Source organism: Diadema setosum, chromosome 17 (assembly GCF_964275005.1).
Source record: "Diadema setosum chromosome 17, eeDiaSeto1, whole genome shotgun sequence".
Taxonomy (NCBI): Eukaryota; Metazoa; Echinodermata; class Echinoidea; order Diadematoida; family Diadematidae; genus Diadema; species Diadema setosum.
The window spans coordinates 20576581-20601918 of record NC_092701.1 but is presented as its reverse complement, the minus strand read 5'-3'; the positions used below and the strand labels follow the sequence as shown (position 1 = coordinate 20601918).

The 25338-nt window shown below is 37.9% G+C and overlaps 1 protein-coding gene and 1 long non-coding RNA gene across 4 annotated transcripts in view; one reads left to right on the top strand and one right to left on the bottom strand.

Annotated features, from left to right (window-relative positions):
* The window catches only part of LOC140240879 (band 7 protein AGAP004871-like), a 165403-nt gene that overhangs the window by 86651 nt on the left and 53414 nt on the right, over window positions 1-25338 (bottom strand). The window lies entirely within an intron of this gene.
* LOC140241218 (uncharacterized) lies at window positions 17273-19343 on the top strand. The gene is made up of 3 exons (XR_011902062.1): window positions 17273-17387; window positions 17888-17988; window positions 18442-19343. It is a non-coding gene; the product is annotated as an uncharacterized lncRNA (long non-coding RNA).

Sequence of the window (25338 nt, the reverse complement as noted above, 5' to 3'; positions counted from 1 at the left end):
CTAGGTGGCTGAATGACATAATTAAATGTGCCAAATGTAATTACATACTCCTTACTGCATGTTTAATCTGGCACCAAGGGTCTATAGAAAGGCTAGCTCACTCATTGGTCAACAGGTTCCAGTGCTAACACCATTTACCACTCACACTTTAGGTGTGTAGTCTTCTCAGTTCAGACCCTCTCTACCAAAAGGGGGCTTTTCCACTCCAGAGCAACCCTAGTTACCAGCATCACTACTCTGAACATAGCATTCATCTCTACAGGGACATATGATACACACTGGATGATTGTTGGATGCAATTACTAATTCACTGCAATATGTCCTTGGGTGGAATCAAATATCCACTTCCCTGACAAACATGATATCACTATACTGCTCATGTTTCATGTTACGAATATATTCAATAGAAAATGCATGTAATACAATAGGAGTTGGCACCATTCTCCTTTCCTCACTGGCTGCCATTTAACCCATTAAGGGTGAGTCCCAAGTATATTTGGGCAGGTGTCTATGGGAAATGCATGCTGTAGCAAAATCAGCCTGTCCGCAATGGGTTAAGGTATATCCCTTTTGCAAATGCCACAAAATTCTGCATGGTTAAAGAATAATGTCTCCCAACATGGTGTATGGAATCTTACGGTAATACATCTCAGAACTGATATGAAAAACTATGTCAATGTCACTTGAAAATACGCTCTCATTTGTACACACTCAGGCAGAATAATGGTTGGAATGTTTTTCAGGGTCCAAATAAATTCACTAGAGATCTGTAGGATTGCTTCCATCTCCATCATAAAGAAGTGTCCAGTTTTGTTATTATAAGTAACAGTCTTAATGACCTGCCTCTATAATATGCAAGCTTGTGAAAGGAATCTAATTTCTGGGTGGCAAAAGGGACAATTATGAACCGCGCAAGCCATTTTGTGTCAATGAGTCAAATGTGTGCAAATTATACACACAAATCTACACTTTGCATGGACAGGAAATATGTGGCAGACATACGATCAATGGAATATCCACTAAACTTGTATTACTGAGGCTGGTGTTTGTATGATGGAGGGTCATGTATGATAAGCATATATGTTTGCTATAATGAGAGCTGAAGATAAGACTTTCCTTAGTTATACATTTCCTTTTGTTGGATGGAAATGATTTAGTAATCGAAATGAACGGAACTAAGTATATGCTGATGCTAATTTTATCAAAATTGGAGTTTCCAGTTTTTTTCTCAGTACTGCTGAAAACCCCCAAATAAGAATTTGTAAATATCTATTATCAGCATGCAATCGACAAAACTGATCCTGAAACTGCGATAGATTAGCTAAATTTAGAAATTTAGAGTTTATTTCTCTTAGCTTCTTCAACAATTCTTCAACAGTAGTTCTTCATTCTATATCATGGGAAAAGAAGAAGAATATCAGTGAATCTGCTCTTTACAGTCTAAACACTGCCCTTTTGACTGACATTGATTTATTTCTATTTAACACATTCTTTATTTTCTCCATCAAAAACATGGGTGAGGCAGCAGTGGCAAATTTGTCAACAGGGCTTCATGAGTTTATCATTGTTCTTTACTAAGATTTGTCATTCGGATAGTTTGGGTGTGGATGGATTGAGTTTCTTTGACGGTAAATCATTAACTTATTAAAGGATTATACCCGATCAGTCAATGACTGTCTCATGTGAGGTAGTACCACTATCACAGCCTGATATGAAAAGAAACCTCTTTTTAATGTTAAACCAAGGGAGAACTACTCATCTGCAGCACTGCACGGTACTCTGAAGGATATTTGCTTGACAGAAGACTTATCAAAACTTGGACAGCATGTGAGGATCTGGTATCTCATGTTTAAAAGTGATAAAATTGACTTGGTGATTGGAAAATTATACAGCATTGAAATCAAAAAGTTACAGTAATACTTCCTATCCGGAGACTAAAATCTCTGAGACACTTCAAACTTTTCGTGTTATATTTCTGCTGAAACATGTCCAATACTTGCAGAGTACTAAAAGCTTGCTTTTAAAGGACAAGTCCACCTTCATATACATAATGATTGAGAGAATGCAGCAATATTAGTAGAACACATCAGTGAAAGTTTGAGGAAAATTGGACGATCCGTTCAAAAGTTACGAATATTTTAAGTATCTGCGCAGTCACTGCTGGAAGAGAAGACTACTACAGTGTAACATGTCACATGCGTACAACTATATAAGGAAAATAAAAAGAAATTTTCACAAAACTTTACTTTTTTAATAAAGTGCACATTTCTTCGACTTCCAAGTGACGTATGTTAAGGGTAATATTATTCCCCCTGCCTTCTGAAAGAGAGAAGTCAAGTTTTCTTTTGTTATGCGAGAAAAATGGAAATATGTTTAATTTTCTTTATTCTTTCTTTATATCGTTGTACTCATGTGACATCACAAGCTATAGTAGTCTTTTCATCCAGCCGTGACAGAGCACAAACTTCAAAAATTCATAAATTTTGAACAGATTGTCCGATTTTGCTCAAACTCTCACTGATGTGTTCTACTAATATTGCTGCATTCACTCAACCCACATGTCTAGGAAGGTTAACTTGTCCTTTAAGTAGGTTACATCATATATTTCTCCAGCATATTTACTGAGTTTTAAACTTTGATATATTGACCACAATGTTCTATATCAGTCATATTTTTCTTGTACATCCTATCCAAGCTGAATGTCATGTTTTGTCCTATTTTGTTACATTTCATGCATTTTTCAATGAGAACCACAAAAATTAAATGAAAGTGTAACCAAAATTGAAGGACCATAGCAATTTTTCACCAGGAGTGGGGACAAGGAGAAACACTGGTCAAGGTGTCTATGCCTTCTCCTCTTCCTCCTCCTCCACCTCCTTCTTCTTCTTCTACTTCTTCTTCCACTACTACTACTACTTTTTTTTTTTTTTTTGGGGGGGGGATATTTTGTCAAAAGTCCAAAGTCGGAAGTATCATGAAGGATGCTTCCAGTCTCATGAAATCTCCCCATATTGCCAGTTCCCCTCCCAGCAATGATTCCATCCTCACCAAACCCCTTCTTGATCTCCACATCATCTAGCATAACCTCCATCCTGCATGTCAGTATATGACAAACCAAACTGATAAAGGCCTATAGGCCATAGTTGTCTGCTATAAATCAACTTCAGTATCTTTTCAGTGATTTTAGCACACAATCTCTCTCAGAAACACATCCATTCTGTCCCACATTCCCCTTCCATCTACTTTGCCCTTCTCTGTATACATACCCCTTAAGTCCGTTTCTAGGAAATTCAGAGAATATTACGCAGGGGGGGGGGGGGTGGGGAGAGGGAGGAGCAATTAAAGAGGTGATCACCATTCTAATTGTTTTCCCCTCCTCCCCCAGTTTGACCTCCCTTCACATCTCGATCTCTACTAATATACCCTCCTTCCTCATATGACAAATCTATAAACAAAAAAAAATCCAAGAACCACCACAAATCTGGTCAGCTCCACATATGATCACCATCCCTCAAAGAATTATTTTCTCTCAATTATTGTCGGATAGTAACTTTAATACATAACTGGACTTGTACCCCAACACAATCTACTCCTCCCTGAACCCATTTACTGTCCTCCCCTTCTCCCAACTCCCTCAATCAATCCCCATGGCTAACCTCAATATAGAAATTGAATAATGACATACACTGATTAAAACAGAAGACCATCTGCTCAGTCTATTATCCTGCTACCATCTCCAGCAATCTTGCTTCCTTTAATCATTTCAGTTCTGTGATAAAGTTGTATGATGGAAGTCTCGAGGTGTCTGTCAATATCTCTATCAAAATATAAAACAGTATTATCACAATTTTATAATAAGAGCAACATAAATACTAATGATGATGATGATAATACTTTGCCAATTATAAGGGTAATGATAAGAGTAATATAGTACTTGTAGTAATTGTAATGATAAGAATAATAAAATTGATAACAGTATACATGTAAGAGTAAAAGTGATAATAATATCTATGATGATATTAATGATAACAAAATTATAATGCACCCATCATCCAATTCCATTCATCTAAGCTGATTATCATCATTGGTAGAAGTCAGGCAGGACTGCATAATAAGCACACAGAAAGACCACTGCAGCTTTTAATTTCAGCCGCAGGGAAAGTTTCCCGCTTATTCTATGTATACCCCCCCCCCATTTTTCCATTCTTCAGTCCTAACACTTCCCCCACATCCACTACTCCCCCAATCCCCCCCCCCCCATATAGTATATGTCACCACTGAAACCAAACAGCGGTGTACAATGAGCAAACAACCAATCTCCTCCAGCCACTGGCAAAGCCTACCTCCGATGATGATGAGATCCCTTTCATCCGACGCATCCCGCTTCACAGACGTCATCTCGTACTCGGGCATGATGGGTAATCACTAGATTCTGCCTGCTCCAGAGGTACTACGTCACCAAGTAAGCAGCAGACTGGAGCGGTGCAAAAAAAAAAAAAGGCCACCGTTATAGCTCTGAAGAAAATACAGCAGACGTTTGGAGTCCAGTGATGTAGCCCGACATGCGAGAGAGTGGCTGAGGTGGTGGAAATCCAACTTCAGTTGGTGCAGACTGTTTTGAACTGTTTCTCAACTTCTCAGTGGATATTTTTAGCTGGAAAATGCCAGCTATGCCACATATACTCCTCCCAGCACAGAAAACAAATTGCTCCCTCCTTAGGATGGAATGCTGATATGCTTTAATCCCAGTCTACTTAACTCCGCCCTAGATGGACATACAGGAAAAAAGCTTTGGCATAGTGGTCACATGTGACTGTTACATCTCAGAGTCAGCTCTGAATGTTGTCCTGCTGGGATAGAGCTGCTATCGAGATGCAAAACTCATGTACCCCAACATCAAGGATGTGCATGACATTTAAGACTTGTCGAAGCTTCTAGGCATGAGGGGGGAATGGAGCTGGAATCCTTGGATTACACTGTCAGTGGCGCTGCTCGCGGCAGATGCGAGGAGAGACAGGAGGGGGGCCTCGAAATAGGTACAAGGATGACTTTTTAAGAGGCAATAGTAGACCTACCAAGTCCTCACACCATTCCTCTTCCTCTTTATCATCATCCTTTCTTTCATCTTCCTCTTCCATCTCCTCTTCCTTGATCCTCATCATCTTCCTTCCTTACTTTGGCCGTGTCCTTTTAACCAAGCCATGTGAAACTCACAGTACTTTGCTTTTATTGTCGTTATATCTTTTTCTTCACTTCACTAACCCATTGAAGACCAGTCCCGAGTATACTCAGGCAGGTTTCTATGGAAAATGTATGTTACAGCAAATTCAGTTTCTCTATGGGTTAATGGACAACTACCTATACTGATTCTATACCAGTGAAATTACCAGCAACTATGGCTTGCATTACCAGCAAGGGGCAGATCTTCCAGGAATTCTGTAAAAGAGGAGGGGGGGGGGGTGACTTTTCAAAATTTAAGGGGGCACAATGCATCCCTTCCATTCTTTTTTTTTTTCTTGTTATTTCGTTTGTTTTAACAAAAAAGAAAATGGAGGGAGAATATGCCCAGTGCGCTCTGGCCTGGCTCCGCCACTGAAATACTACTTGCATTAACCAGTTAAGAGGAGGGCGGGTCCCGAGTAAACTCGGCCAGGGAAACGCGTGTTGTAGCAAAATCAGTCCGTCCTGAATGGGTTTGAGGGTTTCGTCAGAATAAATGTTACAGACATTTCCCTAAATTTCAATTATGTAGGCCGACACTGTACATTAATACACTGACAATTTTGGTTCTAAATCACAACACCAAACTGAAAAGGGGAAAAAAATTGAGGAAAAGAACACAGACTGATCCACAGCAATTGGCTCTGTTTTAGTTTGTTTTTTGTTTGTTTGTTTGTTTGTTTGTTTGTTTTTTCATTGGGGGGGGGGGGGGGTTATTAACCCATTAAAGACTAGTCCCGGTTAGGCTATACTCAGTGAGGTGTCAACGGGAAATGCGTATTATGGCAAAATCAGCCCATCCTCAACGGGTTAAGAACCAAAAGAATAGGCTGTGTATGATATTGTAATGTACACGAGTCAAAATTGGTAAGAATCTAAAGCATGGTGGCACTTCCTAAATGTAAGCAAGAGTAATTGAATCTATAATGACCAATAACTACATTACCATGTAGGCGTGGACAACATTTCCATGGCAACTACGTATAGAAAAAGGTAGCTAAAGGACCTTTCATCAAAAACAGTCTTCCCATCATGACTTTAACTCTAGCTCGTCTCTACAGCAAAGGGTGCATGCAATGCATCTGTTCTCATATTTCACTAGGAAAGGACATGCTGCAGCAACAGGGGGGGGGGGGGGAAGAGCTATCACCATTCTCAATCCCTATCAACAAAAACAATGCAAAAGTCTGTTTGTTTACTTGTCTGTTTTTTGTTTTGTTTTTTTGTCAGATGGAACAAGATGATTTATCACTGGATTGGTAGCTAAATTCTACACTATGCAAAATCATTGTTTATGGGATGGAAAATGGATGCTCAGATATCAATGCTCTAAGTCTTTTATTTAGGGCTTGTATGTTTGTATTTTTTTTTTTAAGATAGTGATGTTTCAAACCATGATGATGATTACACAAACTATGCATCCAAAGTATAATTATGCTTGATTTTGAACAAAAAGAGGAACACAATTTTACATTTCTCGTTACCACACTTTCACACCACTACAGAGGATCTTGAAAGAAAATGTCCATCATGTTGATTTATTGTTAATATAACCAGAAAGGAAAAAATAATAACAACAACAACAACCAAGGAACAGAATATTGTTTTTATTACACAGGCAATATACCTGGCTCTATTATCCTCTGACCTTGCTGCCATATTAAAGTCATTGATCAGCGGTCATAACCTCACATTTATATCAGAATTTCATCTACCTTGGTAATGAGTCACCATACGACACTATAATAAAACGATGAGGGGCAAAAAATTTTAATAATAAGCTTGCAAACAGGGTTTCCACTTCGCACCATGGAGTGATATCTCCTCAGTTACGTTGTGGTGAAAGTCTGGCATAGTGATCACCCATTATGGCAAGATGAATTAGCTACATCATTGTAAGAGCTGAAATACCCCCTCCCTCTCTCTCTCCTTCTCTCTCTCAATATGGTGTAATGCACACAGCATGAGGCTGGTTATGGGGTAATAGCTTGGCTGGAAGGTAGAAAAACAGAGCAGGCAGCATGGGCCATATTTGAACTCAAGAGGGCAGTGTTGATACTCAGTTTGATGGATGCATTGAGGAATTTCACTGCAGCATACTAACGAGCTCTACCACCTGCCCTATAACAATCTCAATTGATATCATTGAGTGATGCGACCATTCAAACAATGCCCATTGGCATCAATGTGGTATATCGGTACTTGATGACACACACTGCATTCACCTTGTAGAATTCAAGGTGGTTTCACGATCGCTATACATAGATTATTCCAGCACAAAATAATGCCTCCGGCACCACTTCGTGGCGGAGGCATAAAAAAAAAGAAGAAGAAGAAATACATTGAAAAAGACTGTTAAATAGACACTCCAGGATTACAATTTCTTGCTCATTTTCAAGCAAGAGGTAAACTTTATGCATTTTTGGCTTACTAAGTCAAAACAAAACCAAACATGTCAAGAAATTAACTGCGGTTATCAAACTGTCATCAAACGTGAAACTGCGATGCATTTTGTTGTATTTCTTATTTGTAGAAATTGTGATATGATGCATGCATAGATACATTTTTAAAAAAAAATGTCATGCCATAGGTCAAATTCCTTAGTTAGTTTTCCAGTTTGTGATACATTTGTCAAAACAAAAATAATGGTAATGACCATTATAACAAGGAAAATGCAAAAAGATGAACTGAAAGAATTAGATCGATTAAGCATCATGTGCAATGCATGCCCAGTGACCATGTGTACTTGAGTTTACATAGTGTTGACATCAGAGAAAGGAAAACTTTAAAAGTAGGTGGTTAGGCTGAAAATGATATAGTATTATTCTTTATTTGTTAAAAATTGCAGGTTTGATATTTTTACCATATTATGTCTGAGATTCAAATTCTGAGAAATGCTTTGAAATGCAGGGTTCTAATTATTTCTGATTATTTTTACATGGCACTTTAATCAGCTTGTCAGTATCTGATATGCCACCCTTCACACCACATCAAACTTCAAATCTAGTCATCTCAAAGATATACTTTCAAGTGGCCAGTTTTCTGCACCATATCCATTATTTTAGGTTGTTTTAGATAAAGTCAGACAAAATGAGGCATTGCAAATGCTCAGAGACTTAAAGTTGTCAATATAATGAAATCAGAAATCAATGTTAGCTGTCGTTATCTGGTATTCATAATAACAGATCACGTGTTATACAGATCTAGGTTGTGATGCACAAGCTGCTACCCTATGCTGATACATGTATAACATTTTATCACTGGGAGCAGTGATTTAAAAACTGTCTGAGTAATCACATTTGATGGATATGTGTAGGTTAATTGTATCACAAAACATCCTATCATATGAACATTTTGCAATAAAGCCTAAAATTCATTCATTCATTTCATTTCATTTCATTTCCGACAAAAGTATACAACATGACATCTGCACATAAAATATAAGGAGATACTACTATTTCTCTGAGTAAACTGTAACCATAGATGGTTTAATCTAGAAACAATTTTATTATAGCTATTGTTCACATTTTGTATATTTAACAGTACTTAACATTAATTATACTGATCAACATTTTTACATTGGTTGTTTCTATCCCTAACTCACATGTCAGAACTATTTTGAAACACTAAAGGTGGGTTTTTGTTTCATCTGCAAATGGTAAATAATGCCTTTAAAGGATCCTTTTAAGTACACGACAGAGAGAGACACTGTATGCTGAAGTTTGAACCCTACTGCACTATGACGGAAAACTTTTAAGACGGCAGTACTCTGTCCTCCCCATCATCCTATTCTGCAAATGGAAATACCATCAAATTGGGATGCACAACTAGTTTCCACAGAACACTGGGTTTATAGGTGTACTAGCTGGGGCACATATACATTAGAGGCACAAAAAAAAAAAAAAAAAATATCGGCGTCCTTCAGCTGGATACTGTAATTCTCAAATTTGCAATGTCAGTTAAAGCCAGAGTACAAAGTGGGGGAAAAGCTAAACATGAAGCAAGCTTTCTCTTTTCAATACAAATGAAATTGAAAGTGACTTCTTTAACAATCATGTCAAGCGAAGTTTGAGACAACAATTGTTTTTAGACAAAAGTGATTCCAATGAAGTGAATGAATGAATTATCTACTGAACAAAATTCATAATACATGGAAAGAAATCAAGTCTGCATGGCGATTTCTCTAAAGAAAAATAAATTTTATCACTTGTGTTCTCCTTGTTGAAAGGCTAAACATCTGGTTTGTTTCTCTGCCAGTCTGCAGATATATGCCTGAAAGATGACCGTCTAAAGCATGCATTGACTTGAAATGAACTGAATTTCCATTTTGTACCATTTTACATACAGTCAGACCATTAAGTTATGTTGCTCCCGCACGCACTGCGCACGGGGCCGCTTCGTGCGGATGCGTGCAGGTTCATGCGATTTCGCACGGGTGCGTATGGCTCCGTGCGCCCCATACGCGCCGTGCGTAGTCGTGCGCCCGTGTGCGGATCCAAACGCCTGCGTGCGAATCTGTACGCCCGCGTGCGGATCCATACTCCCTCGCACTGACTGGCACGCAGCCGCACGGAGGCGCACGAGGGCGCACGGAGGCGCAAGAGGTCGCACGGGGGCATACAGAGGCGCACGCACCCGCACGAGATTGTATGAAATGGCACGAAGACGCACGCACCCGTACGAAACAGTGCGTGCGGGAGTAACATAACTTAATGGTCTGACTGTAGCATTAAATTCTTGTAAGCAAGCACGCATGGGATTGACAGCTTTAAGTCCCCAGTGAAGGGATTTACATCAGATTACACATCCTGATGGACTAGGCATATCCATCAGTCTTGTACAGTGATCCAATATGAACTTGTGCGAGATCGAGTGTTGCATTGTTACACTTTGTGTGGTTTTGTTTGTGTAACAGCATTATTATTGAAGACTTTTTTGGGGTCTTTTTGCTGAAGAAACCCAGAAGTGGAATGACAAAGATGAGCTGAAGACTTTTTTTTTTGCTTGTCATCTCATGAAACCTGGAACAACAACAACAGACTATAGGAAGTGACACGCAAGGAAGAGAATATAATAGCAATGATAATGACAATGATGATGATGATGATAATAATAATAATAAAGATAATAATAATACTAATAATGATAATAATAATAATAATGATAAATAATAATAATAATAATAATAACCATAAGTATAACACTTATATAAATGCACCATCAAGGGTTATTCTGAGGCACAGAGGGACATATAGAGCGAATTACACACAGTTGTACAGATGTACAGGCAACATTTAAAACATACTAAATACAAATAAAGAAGGTTTTGTTCTTATATTGTGTATTTTGGGGTTTATTTGGTTTTAATTTAAGCTATCAAAGGGATTTATTCTAGAGTTTCAATGAGTCATGTATAACTAATTCATCAGTTTTCCATTTGGTTTCTGTTTTCACATGGGTTTGGTTTCTGTATGCTGTTTCTGTATACTGCTACTACTTTTGTATGCTTTGTGTGATTCTAATATTTACTCTAAGTGGGCAACAAAGAGGGAAATGAATGCTAAAGGACACAAGGTTTCATACTTTAGTGTCTAGTCAAACACATGAATGACAAGACCACAGCGGGGTATTTGTTAGGAAAACAGTGACAGGTTCATTTCATTCTTGGTATCATGGTCTGTCAGTACAGCTAGGTTTTTATTATTCCCAATAATGAGGAATTAAAAAGGGACTTAATCTGATTGTCTATTATGACAATGGCTTAGAGCCAAGTGTGACCATGATGTAATGCCCTAAGCAAACAAACATACAAAAACCTGAGAGCATACAAGGAGAACGTCAGTGCTAAGAGTTGGGTAGGCTGTTTGAGGTACAGTATGACCCCAATCCTGCCAGGGTAGATTCAATCTAGTGATCTGTTTTTCACATTAGAAATATGCCAAGCATCACTTACGGCTTCCTCAATTTGGTACAAGTAATTACATTTCAATCATGAGTCGACAGTATCAGTTGCCATGGTAACAATCATCAATAGAGAATGGTATTCCCATAACTCTTGACCTCTGCCAGTTATGGCACTTCATTGGTTGTTGTTGAATGTACCTGAGTAATGTATATGATCAAAGAACACATGGAACTACACAATCAGACCAGACTGCAATGTCAACCAGCTCACTCAGCATTCACTCTTTCCAACATTAAAATAATTTTACTACATATTATACACACACAAATGAATATGTTTGATGTGATAAAAACGTGCATAATGTATTCATTTTTTTTTTTATATCTCACACAATTATGTCATGCAGAAATACCTGGCAATCATTTCATTTCTGCTATTATGTAGATGGACTGGTAGGAAGAGTAACAGTGAATAATCAAACAACTTTATTTCCTTCTATTTTTTGTGATCATAATCAGGCTCACTCAAGGGGGCTTGAAGAAAAGAGAGACATTGTGAATATGGAGCAAACCACAATGGAAGAGCATGTGGCAATTATTTTATGCCAGATAGACTTGTTGTTCTCTGTGCACCAAGAGGTCAACAAGAATACAATGATGAAGACAGATGGATATAAGAGAGCAACAGACATCAAAGGGGAACCCCTAGAGATAAATGGCTAAAGAAAACTAGCCACTAGTGAAAGAGAGAAAGTGAAAGGGGGGGGGGGGGTAAGCAAGGTGAAGAGAGCTGGCAAAGATGAAGAGAGATAATGAGGAAAATATGATATTGGGCCGCAAGGATAGAAAAGGAAAGAGCAAGAGTGATACAAGAGAGAGATGGAGAGGGAGAGATAGAAAGAGAGACAGGGAGAGACAGGGAGAGCACATGTTAGTCTACTACACGCGGGACCGCAGCTCCAAGTTCACGTACATATAAAATTACGCTCACAGTAATCAAGTGTGCCCGTAATCCAATTTAAATATCGAGTATCTCTTTTTCTTTCTTCCATCCACTGCTCTCTAACTCTCTCTTCTCTCTCTCTCACACTTTCTCTCTCTCTCTCTCTCTCCCTTGTGAAGACAGCGTGCACATTATATCCCCCAGGGAATCTATTGCCAGTGCTCTCGTGGCATGGAGATAGGCAGAATAAATGTTACAACAGGCAAACTGGTGATTAATTTCTTTGGGTTGGCCAGGAATGATGGAGCAGTATGCTGAAGGGGTATAAATGAGGAGCCAGCGAGGGATGGCATATTAGCATTAGGTGCCGGTGGTGCTGGATTGATATTAGTTTTACAATGTCATATGGCGGTCACTTTATTTGTGCTGGTGCTTGTGAACTAAATACAGGTAGCAACACAGGGAAAGGTCAAATAGAAAAATTGAAAAAAAAAAAGAAATTACACATCACTGGAGATATATTAGTACCCAGACAGTTATCATAACATTTAGAACCATACACTGACTTTTATAAATACTTTTGTTTCTCCTATGTGACCAATAATACAAACTTGTCTTTTACATGGGTCCCTCTTTTCCATTAACACAATTATTTTGAACAATTAGTTCCATAGGATACGCATATTTTTAGTTGTAATACTTTGCACGTTGTTTTCTTTGAATCTGTATTGACAACAAATGTGTTATTGGTAATAAAACTTTCATTTGAATTGAATTGAATAATACTTTGGCTACACAAAATCTACAAGTACGACAAAAAAGCATGACTTGGATAAGTAAGGTATGAAATCATATAATTAAAATGACAGGTGGCACAGAGACTCATTAATTGGTCTTGCATTTGGATAGCAGTCAATAATGTAAAATGAGCATGTTATACACATTTATTGTACACATTTTAACATTTTAAGTTTCAACTACGTATCTTTACATTGAACACCAAGTTTGCTGCTGTTCAAGAAACTAATAAATGCATCCTATGGGTTTGCAGTGGCAAAATGACTCTACTATCAAGTGAATCAATTCTACTTCCAATATCATGTTCACTCGTCAAATTGCAAAGGAAAAATCTAAAGTTTAATTTAGCAGATCCACATCTCTTGTTTATTGGGGTGGAGTTCTTTTCAATGCCTCAACCACAAGCTCAGATAGGTATAAAAGTAGGCAACAACCTTGCTGAGACTGATTCTACAGTGCTAAGACAGGCTGGGTTGCCAAGCAGGACGTGCACATGAGCACGTGCTTGATTAAAGGGAGTGAAGCAAGGAGGAGGCTACGAGAGCAGCGGAGCTGATCTGCAACCAATTACCCCTCTCTTCCCTTGGGATGAGTTAGCTCCGGGGTGAATGTGTGCAAGATTCAATTTTCAGTGGCACTCGATGGCTAGACGTTTGGTCTCATAGGAGGGGATTCTCTGGGGTTATTTTCGGTTGTTTCGTGTTTGCGATGTGGGATACAACGGCGTCGAGAGACCAAATTGGTGAACCTGATGACTGCATCTTTTGTAGATTTTCTCTTTTTTTCTATTTTGTTGAAGGGGGAAGATGGGGGACAGGGAATGGAAGAAACGGCAACATGCATTTGTACCATGCACACATATTCTGCATACAAATATAACTTTTCATCACATATTTATGAATTTTTTGCAGTCATGCATATACTGTGAATGAGTGCATATTTTATTTATTTTATTGGGCCAGATCTGCTAACATCTCTTTTTTCCACAAGTATACAGCACACTTTTTTTTTCATATTACGCGACAAAGTTTTTAATCAGTTGCAATGAAGGTTTTATTTTGAAAGAAAAAGATGATTAGTTTACAAAGTTGGTTATTGCAGACCACATTAACTTGCTCTCTGATTAAATTCTTTTCATTTATCTGTTTCTAAGATATTCTAAGCAAAGAATTTATTGCCATTTAAGAAAAAAAAAGAAAACTGATGATACTTACAATCAGCTTAAATCCGCCTTTCCCCTAACACACCTCCCCATTTTTGCAAAATGTCTGAGAAAAAAATCTGTTGCGTAATAATGGCAATTTTATTCTGGTTTCAAATTCATGAAATTTTTTTCATGTTTCTTTCTAGTTTGTTCTCAAAACTAACAAACAGTACAAAAGCCTGGACCATTTCAATTTAAACAAACAGAACAAAATGCATGAATCATTTCGTATCGAAGATGCAGTCAGAATTTTCCCTTTTAAGGGGTGTGTACAGTTCTGATCGAGGTGAGGATTTAGCTTTTAACATTTTGCGAGATTTTCAGAAACCACTCTATGAGATGTCAAAGAGCATGCAGTTCTATGGGGTATCAAAAGTTTATTCGATGAAAATCGGCTTTAAAATGGCTGAGATATCACAAAACACGGTGAAACACAGAGATCCTAATAAAGTTGTGGCATGTCGTCTTTTATTATTAGCACTTTTTTGGATATCTCAGCCATTTGAAAACCAATTTTCATCAAATAAATTTTGAATCCTTCTTAAGATTACATGTTCTTTCATATTTCATAAGAGGCTTTTCATGATCTCACTTAGGAATGTTCAAAACATGAATCCCCACCTCAACCAGTACTGAAATGTGTGTTGTATCAAAATCAAACCATCTTCAACAGGTTAACCAAAATCAATACATTGATATGATATAATGAATTAATAATAATTACAGAATACAATGAGTTATTTATATCAACCAATTTCTAGCAAAGTCGCCCAGAAAAAAAAAATATATATATATATGGAAGCTCCCAATATGGGAGAATAAATATCAAATGTCTGTCTTTCAAAGCCATCTCCCAGTGTTTGTTTGTTTGTTTGTTTTATCTTAATTGCACCTCAGTAAGAATTAGATTTTATTTTCAGTAGAAACCCCAATTTGAAACCCAGATTTGTTCTGTGAATGCGCATGCTGATTCTGCACAACATGTTTGCTGAATATGATCACAAAGTCAATAGAACCAGAGATTCACACCTTTTCAACATCAGGTACTGCCATAGGTACGAGTAAATAAAACATGCTTTATACTAAGTACTAGCTCAAGCACAGATGTATAAAAGAGGGTTGTTTCTATTTGTGTGTGTGTGTGTGTGGGGGGGGGGGGGTTTCAGTGACTCTTGCTTAAATTCTATGATGGGTAACATTTTTTTTTCTTTCACCACAGGAAGTATCCTATGCATCATCCTTACACACTAAAAACTAGCGGTACATTTGGGGTAGGCGTTTCTGCCTGTGTGCCAGTATCGGGCTTGCGAGCAAGTAAGTTCGTCTAGGAGTACTCGTTGGTGCGGGAACGGGTAGGCATCCTTGAGCGTAGGTCTTCCTACTTGTCGTTACCCTGAATAGTCTTGTAACAAAGACCAATTATGCATGTACATGTTACATTACATCTTGGAAGACTTGGTAGTGGATACAAAGGTTATTTCAAAGAACACATTTTACATATCTTGGTATACATAAAACTTGCAAGTATGTGTTTTAAGACAAAGTGTCAATACACCTGTTAATCTTGGAACTGTTTTTCGGAGGCTTTACGATTATCAAATTCACGTTCTGATAACGAGAATACCTACCGCCAAACTGGTTGACCAATAAGCGAAAAGAAAGAAATCAATTCCTGCGATTATCAAACACCAGTGTAATTTTCTGAATGACATACCCAATTAATAGACGAAATCACATCAAAAATTACTAAAAATGTTTACAAAATATTTATAATGATGTATTTACTTAAAAATTTACGTATGATTATTTTAGTTATTCTTTTTTTTCCCTCATCTGTACAACTAGCCAAATTGGCCACTCATTCAAATGTCTGGAGCGGCGACGACGTACGTGTGTCGCCGAGCGGTAGATTTTCACGCAGGATGATCGCGCTGCATACAGATTACACGTAACCGAATGTCGAGCAACTTTTGTATTGATCCAAAATGTGTCAATCATCAAGTGTATCAATCTGACTAGCAAGATTAAACATTTATTATCGCGCTTCAGCTGGTAAAAAAACGTGCAACTGTAAGGATCTTCAATTCAAGCACGCAGTCGACAGAAGGCCATTAACTGATGCACAACTTCGGCACTAGACCAGACGTGTTGACCACTTCTCGTAATTGTCACGGTGAGTGAGTGTATGTCGATGATCATGACGGATCACAACTGACTTAGAGTCTGTCTGAGGATCTAAAAACATTGTTAGCTAGAATGTTCTTAGTATATAATGTGTAGACCACTAACAGTTCTAAGGCCTGTTTGTCGAAATGTTGTTTATACCAAGTCCCAACAATAACACTACTGCAGCCAAACTATACAGGTCAGGTCAGAGGGAGTGCACTGCACTGTACTGTATTGTATAGTGTCTATGTGACAGTCCACCATTATCGAGACAATTGTGCATGCCACAAAGCAGTTACTAAGTTAGGTTAGTGAGTTACCGGTACTATGATAATGGTACCACTAACACAGCTTGAAAATTATGCCAGTTGACATCTAACAGTTTTTTGTTTTGTTTTGTTAGATTAGCACAGAATCTGATGTCAGAACAAAGACAACTAACATGACTAACCTATTAATTTATGTTGATCTCAATTCACAGCATCAATTCTTGATCTTTCTTGAAACATGTCTAATCCTATGTAGCAGCTGCACACAGCTAGACTTGGCTGGGCTGCTATAATACTAGTAAATGTATCGGTGAGGTAGAGTACAGTCCTGTCGCTGTAGTCTACACAACGCCATGGCTTGCCTGGCGTCTGGTTGGGTTAGGGTTGTGCTAACTGCGACCGGCAGCCCCATATACGCATAGCGTAATGTGGCTGCAGACTGTGGCATTCAGGATCATGACAGCAGGGTATAGTTCCAGTAAAATTTATGAACCTATTGTTGATGTCACTTGCAATATTCATCAGTGCATTCCTACCTTCGCAAACTTTTATTCTTATTGGAAGCAGTTGTGACCCGAACATTTTCCCTTTCTGAATTTACAAGTTAGGCAATAAACACTTACAAGAAATTGATGTAAGACCTAAACTTCACATTATAATGCTACCAGTTACACATTTCTTTTTGTTGTTGTTGTTGTTATTTAGACAAGCAGCTAAATGCAGCTGTTCCACTACCAAGCTGTGGATAACTTCATGTCACATGTGAATGGATGTGACAAAGGTGAGGAATACATCTGTTCTAACCATCTGGAAGTCAGTGGAGAGCAAAGATTATTCAAGAACTCTTCAAGGACGTTATCAAGCATACTTGGTACCCGTAATGGTAAGTCTTTTAATGACACATAAGTACTGTAGTTAAAACGAGAAAGAACCATGCAGAGCACAATACTACATGATGTACACGTAGTTACGTGAGTTCAGCCCTTGGTCTTACTATCATTTGATAAATTGTGACTTGTAACACCAGAAGATGCATGTCCATTTTTGGGTAGGGCCTATACTTATTAGCACTACTGATTGTGTGGCAGTGGCATGATGGCCCCATGACTGCTGGATGTAGCATCCGTTAACAAGTGGCAAGATACATGTATGTGTGGTCCATGATAGGCTGTGAATTACTATAAATTCTCATAATACCTTTGCAGAAAGAATGACTTAGCAAGTATTGTAAATTATGATTTTCCTATTAGATTATATGTAGGACGTATATGACATGATTGTAATTCCTATGAATAATCAATCAGATAAAGTGACCAATTCCTTTATCTCAAATGAGGTAAACTGTCCACTTTTTCTTCCTGTTTTCTTTTTCTCTGTCCATAGATTCACGCTTGGGTTCTCTTCACCCTTACAATACTCTGAAGCTGCAAGGACTCTCATCAAAAGGGCCCCCATCTTGGAAGACCCTGGCTGTAATACCACAGGTTTGTGTAAAGTGAAATATGATTTGAAAGGGAATGAGTCCATATTTGATTGGATATTTTGTCACAAAATAAGAAGAGCCTTTGTACATTCCAAATGTTTTGTGGAAAGTAAATGTTTATACAGTTGTAAGTTAACTATTTGCCCCCCCCCCCCAAAAAAAAGGGGGGGGGGGGTTGATAGTTATTATTGAAGCAAATGTGATAAGTTTTGCAATTATGCTGCTTCTTCTTTTTTCGCATCAACCTCAAATAATATAAAAGGTGATGGTAACGTCGAGCATAGATAATACATACTGTAGTAACATTTTCAATGTAAACCAGGGTTTGAAACTAACTGATAATTTAATGTTTTTGAATGTTGCACTTTTGATTGCAATTAATAAAATGTGAATAAAAGTTTGTTTGTTGTTATTAACAAATTTGTTGTGAATTCATTCCTCACTATTTGTCCAGGAACCTGCGGGACCACATCCAACGATAGGGACTTTTCGATTTCCCCTCCTGAATGTCGACGTCGAAGTAATGACGTCGTTTTAAGGAACTGTGCATACTCCATGTTCTCCAGTACATCCCAGCGCATGAATCGCAAACGCGTCTGCCAAGGATCTCATGGCCACCTATATTCAGAACACGAGTGATGTCATCACTTAGTGCAACCACTCGCCAGCCTGTTGGAGGGAAGGGAGCCATGACGTCGTAGCAGTACGTAGTGAACGACGTGCACTGAAAATCAAAATGGGCAATATCATCCCAGATGTGACAAGCGAACTGTAGCAATCTGGAACCACTCTTGTACAAGAAAGATGGCCATGTCCACACAATCAGAAAGTCCCTATTAGTAATATGTGGGATTCCTTTTGCACCAGATGGCCTTCTCGTGGAGGTGGAAGGAACAGTTCTCGCGTCTGCACCTGCACCAACATTTCTGCAGGGGTTGCTTCAACTTTGGCTGTGTAGTGCACATTTGGGCTGGAATATCCCAACACGAGAGCGCACCAATATTTCATCCAACCCTGTCTCACAAGATTAGGATATATTACAAGTAATTGCCATTCAAGGTACAGAGATTGATCAACTGAAATATCCCAGTAGATTCAGGTCGATTCTGGAAATTGCTTTGAATATTTCCAGCAATTCGTTCTTTAAGATAGGAAAGTTGATTAACGTTATATCCCAATAAATTCATGGTGGTTTTACTTCTTCTGGCCCATTGATAGGACAGAAACCTTTTACCTCAGCTGAATTTAGGCAACAAATTCTCATTTGGAGCTTTAATGTCTCAAGTATGTTAACTTGAATTTAAAAGAATATCCTTAAATACAATTTTTGTTTTGCTGCTTACAATGATTGTATGTCTCTGGCCTCTTAAAGGGGAAGGCTAGTAACTGATCAGTGGGAATCAGTGGAAATGCTGGGAGATGATTGTTCCAATCCTTATGGGATTCATTCAAGAGTTCATTATATATCTATTGTTGTGTGAAATTGATTTGCTTCAGAACGGTCTCATATTCAAGTAATGTGCAGATTAATGCTCCGTCACTGACCAGGGACGCTAACCCGGAAGCATTAAACTGCACATTACTTGAATATGAGACCATTCTGAAGCAAATCATTTTCACACAACAATAGATAATACAATGAACTTTTGAATGAATCCCATAAGGATTGGAACAATCATCTCCCAGCATTTCCACTGATTCCCACTGATCAGTTACTAGCCTTCCCCTTTAACACTGAGGTTAAAGTGTGATTTCCATCATAGTTATGAGCAAGGAAATCTTTTCATGTTGCTTGAATTCATTGCAAATCATGGTAAAGGTTGCCTTCCCTGTTTGAGGTACTCTATGTACACATGCACCAGATGCAGTATCAATTGAAAAATCTGTTATAAAATGTGTTTGTAGTGTACATATTCTTTGCAGGCGGAGCCTACTAACTTGATACAGGAATATTGGCAACTGAAGCAGTTCACCAAAATGATACTAATCCCAAGTGCTGACCATACAAATATAGGTTGACTGCAGTGTATATTTTTACAGCCAAAGGAGAGTCAAGAATTTCTAAAGGTTCAGATGGTAGTGGAAAACTAAATCACTCTTGAGGTTTTTACATTGCGAGTAACAGGGTGAGGATTTGGTCACTTTGAATTATATACCTGCCCTCTCTTTACTTATATCGAAGTTAAATCTCCAAGCTCACACAAAAGCAAAACACAAACTTCCACATAGCTTCTATGTACAATAGGATCTTACGTGTTTCCCAGTAATCTACATCAAAGACACTTTTCTGAAAAAATGCATGAGCATGAGCTTTACTTTCATGAAGATTCCTGTCATTGCCACTGCCGTTTCTAAATCTATATTTTCTTATTTAGAATGAATATGAAGTGCAATCAACCTTGCTTAATTTGACCTTGCGTAGATCTAGCGATATTCAGTTAAGTTATTTATTTCCTTGAGAGCATTCACTACATTTGAACAGTGTGTTGTAGTATGTTCGAACAGATTGATATACATACAGTAGTACCTGCGGTGTACGAGACATGAGCAGACAATTGAATGGTTTGCATGACATGGCTGCACACTAACCCATCTTTTTTTTTCTTTTTTTTTACTGGCCATACCCATCTATTTGACCAGTAGGTACCCAGTTTGTCCATATTTAATGGTCCATTCCTGAACAGTTACTGGTCCTGGACTGTTTTAATAGTGCCAGTGGGCAGTGTTGTGCAAAGTGAGATTACCTCAACAGATGGGAGAACTGTAAGGAGATTGCCATTAGATTTAGCCTGATGGTCAAAACTTACTTGTGTGATCCTCATCCAAAAGTTACTCTTCAGTGGTGAACTGATAGAGACGACCATGTTAACCCATTGAGGACGGTTTGATTTTGCTACAACACACATTTCCCATAGACATTTGCCTCAGTATACTCATGACTTTTCAGCGGGTTCACACATCTTCATTTTTTTTTTTTTTTTTTTTTGGGGGGGGGGGGTCATGACTTCTCTTCAGTCGGATATAAAGCTGTATTTATGCAGCGTGCAAAACAAGCACTCACTACATGGATTTGATACTACATTATGATATGACCAGTGTGCTGTTACATAATGAAGATAATCTCTTTCACTAAATGCACAAGTATATAAAATTGTGTTCTATAGGAAGAAATATCGTACTTTAAAATATAATTGATGGTGACAAACAGTGCGATAATAATACATGTACATGCAGTACGTCTACTACCGCCATCCAATTCATATCTGTGGCCTACCCATTTCTTAATGGTGCATAATCTGTTTACTTTTTTCTGAGATACAAATGTGTTTCTTGTGTGAAGAGCAAAGGGTATCACTTTGGTTTAATCAAAACTCACTGTACATTGTCTTATAATGCGTCAAGTTGAATGTAGTTTTCTTCGTGACAGAGTAAGAGGAATTTTGATAAGCACAGGTAGACAGACATTTACAGTGTATTGACAGTAGGTATCTATTATTGCGAAGAAGTGGATATACACATGGGACATAAAATCTGTTCATGTGCATTATGAAAGCAAAGAACTTTCCTCGTTCCCCAAATACCTGCTTTCTTAGACTATAAGACTCTCTCTTAGCTATTATCCAATTAAAATTAGTTCAAGGAAAGTAAACACTCAACACATTTGTGACACTTGTAACATTTTTCATTTTACTATTTTGCCACTTATGTGAAACTGTCGTCACACATCAAGACATAACATAGACCTATTGGGAGAAGCGTGCATTATGGTGGATGTATACCACTTACCATAGCAATATTTCTAGTTTTACATGTATTCCATTTCTCTTGAAATTCAAAAGTAAAGGTTTAAAAAGGCCATTTCAAAAACAAAACCCTTCTTAATTCAGAGCAATTCTGATATACTTGTTTCATTTTGCCCTTTTGATGCCAAATTTCATTCCATATTTACCTAAAAGTGCCACAGTGTTTTTCTGTCAAAGATTTTACCTTTGATTTAAAGATTATGAACAGCTGTTTCTATAATTTAACTGAAGTGATTTACAAACAAATTAAATCAAGTGATATTTCATTTGATATGATTGTGTACGATGTTCAATGTGTGGACAAGTGAAAGATGTTCTTCAAGCCAACTTATGATTCATGAGAAATTATGGAAATGTGAATTTTGAGCATGTATGGATTTCATGGCTGTGTAATCTCAATATTTGAGTGTATATTATGACATATTTCTTTGTTGTGCAATTGTTATGTATTCCTGTAGGTACCTACACTGTTGTACATTGTGCCAAAGATAAGCAGTCTCAACTACATGTACTGCATAAGCTGTTCGTCTTTGCGTACATAAATATTTTTGTGAATGAGAAGGTCACAGGAATTGTCACAAGATCTTATTTTCGTGAATTGACACTGAGACCATCTTAAATGCACTAAATATTATACCCCAGTAGTGCTTGGTGAGAATTTTGCTTGGTAAATTTGCCAACCAAAAATGATTCACAAATTCACAAAAATGGCAACTTATTTGGTACAGTGCACTACTACATCGTGTACATGTATATTTTTAAATGCAACAACCTTATTCGTATGTATAGCCCTCTGTGTTTGTAGTGCAATTTCAACACGTGGATGCTTTTGCTTTGTTATAAGTTTCCAGTAAATAAAGCATATGATTTGTACATTGTATATCAAGGAAAAACACCTTAGCATGTCTTATACATACAGTTGTATGCTGTAAACTTACTCTCATAGATTGCATGCATGTGTTTGTGTGCGTGTTTGTGTGTGTGTCATATTGTTTACTTAGGCAGTCACATACCAAATATAGGAGTACAAATATGTACCCCTAGTGGTACATATGCTTGTCCCTATACAAGGAACCCTAGAAGTACTCATCTGTACCCCACACAGGGGTACTTATATGTACCCCATACAGAGGAACATATAAGTACCACCTAAGGGAACATATAAGTACCTATGATGATACAAATGAGTACCCTTAAACGTACAAATAAGTACTCCATAGGGTACATATCTGTACCCCAGGTAGGGGTACTTATATGTACCCCTGTATGGGGTACATATAAGTGCCGCTAGGGTTCCTTGTATAGGGACAAGCATCTGTACCTCTAGGGGTACATATTTGCTCTCCTATTTTTTAGTGTGTAGGAAAAGACCCTCTGCAGGAAACTCTGTGTAAATGCTGCCATTTGGGGATAAAGCCCCTGAATCAAGGCATTTTCAAACTTTTTTTTTCATTATGATGATGTATAGTGTATGCTTCTTTCAGGGTAGAAAGAGCATTCTGCCCAGATATCAACATTTAAATGGACATGGTAAATGTGCAATTTATTCTCTCAAGAAATAAAGTAATCAAGTACTGTAAAGTACATGTTGTAAACTAAATGTAAGGTTACATTATTAACAAATTTCATTACAAATTAATTCATAGAACATACTGAAAGAAATCTATCATATATCACATAACAATTATGTTTTCTGAATTAAACTCTATCCATGGGAAAGTTGTTTGTCATAAGAATAGAAGTATCTGTGTCTATGCAAATAGTGGGATACAGATTACGTTTAGTTAGCTTTAATACCATAAAGCATTTTGTCCTTTGTAGTGAATGGGACCAAGTGATGTCAAAATGGCAGTAGTTCGAACAAGCATCTCTGTAAAGAATATACATGCTGTGCTCAACATAAGCAACAGTGGCCATTTTTGTGGTAGTGCCTTTCCATCACATACTGATGCTCAAAGCTCTTTAGAACAGTATTACTCTCATCTCATTTGGATGATTTTTGGTAATTGGGGTGATTTTTTTTTTTGCTTATTGACAATCTGTAAAAAGGCTTACCTGCCTCTTCAAAGAAACTCGTACAATTTCTGGGGCATTAAAAGAAGGCCTGTGGGGAATGACAATCTTGGTGACCAGAAAAGACATTATATTCCCCAGAAACAGTTAAATCAAAGAAAGTTATAATTCTCACTTGACAGTGAAGTCACTATGAGCAAAATATGACAGTCTGCATGAGTGAAACAGCTGGTGGTGCTTGTAGAAAGTCATTAAATTATCCAAGAATTTGGCAATGAAACAGGTAAACATAACCAGCAGCCTCATCTGCACTACAGTGTGAAAAGCCTTTGTTGTTGATGTTGTTCTACTTCCACATCTCCCTTAGATTACTGGAAGCGTTAGTTAAATTGCACTCCACCAGCTATAGCGTGATAAGCTCTATACCCAGACCAAGCCAGATCAAGAGCCATCAGAAGCAGCGGTATACAACAGACAGGACTCCAGCCCCCCTCAGGCCATGGCTGCAGCATTGTGTTTTGATAAGGAGTGCAAAGAACTTTTAAGGGCACGTGTAAAGGCAGGGCGGGATAGGATATAAAGAGGGAAGCTGACAGAATTTGTGGTGAAATATCAGATGATGCAGAATTAAAAGAAGAAAAAAAAAACCAGAGAGATGGAAGAAAAATCAAAGTACAACGAGGGACGATAGAGCTCCAAAGACCACAAAGACAGACATATTTAACCCACTTAGGACGGACTGATTTTGCTACAATAGGCATTTCCCATAGACACCTGCCTAAGTATACTCGGGACTTGTTCTCAGGGGGTTAACTTTTTGTTTTCCCTTGCCTTTCATAACAATAGCCCACCAACACTTTCAATCCCTGTCTAGGGACTTGTTCATTTATTCTTCTTTGCAAGAGTTTTCCATATTTTCATATATTTAATTTTTTTTTCTTGGATATCAAGGGACCAGCTTACAGTCTACTTTAGGGCCTACCTAAAATTTTTGTTTTCATGGCTGCTCATTTTACCTTGTAGTATAATAAATTCATGAAGCCATCAATAAACATGGTAATGAAAGACTTAAATCTTTAATCTCCGACCCTGCCAACAGATGCAGGGGATACCTTTATCAATTCCAATCTTGGGTATGTAAACAGTGCTAACAAAAAAGATTATCACATAATACTGTATACACCATATATTTCGCGAGTCTAAAATTTCGCAAATCAGGAATTCCAGACAATTTCATGAGTGGTTAAATTCGCAATCGTGGAGTTCAGTACTGGATCGGAGAAGTGTACACGCGTATGTTACATTCACATCGGGATCAGAGTTAATATTTTCATGTGTCTTTAATTTCGCGAATAACACCTGACTCGCAAAATTCACGAAAATAAAAACCTCGCAAAATATTTGGCGTATACAGTAGAATGCGATAGTACCACGCCATGGATGGTGGCAACATGTTCCGAATTCAAGTAATCCCATAGGTCAAACACACTTATGTGGGATAAAATATCTTACAACATCAGTGAATTAACACTGGC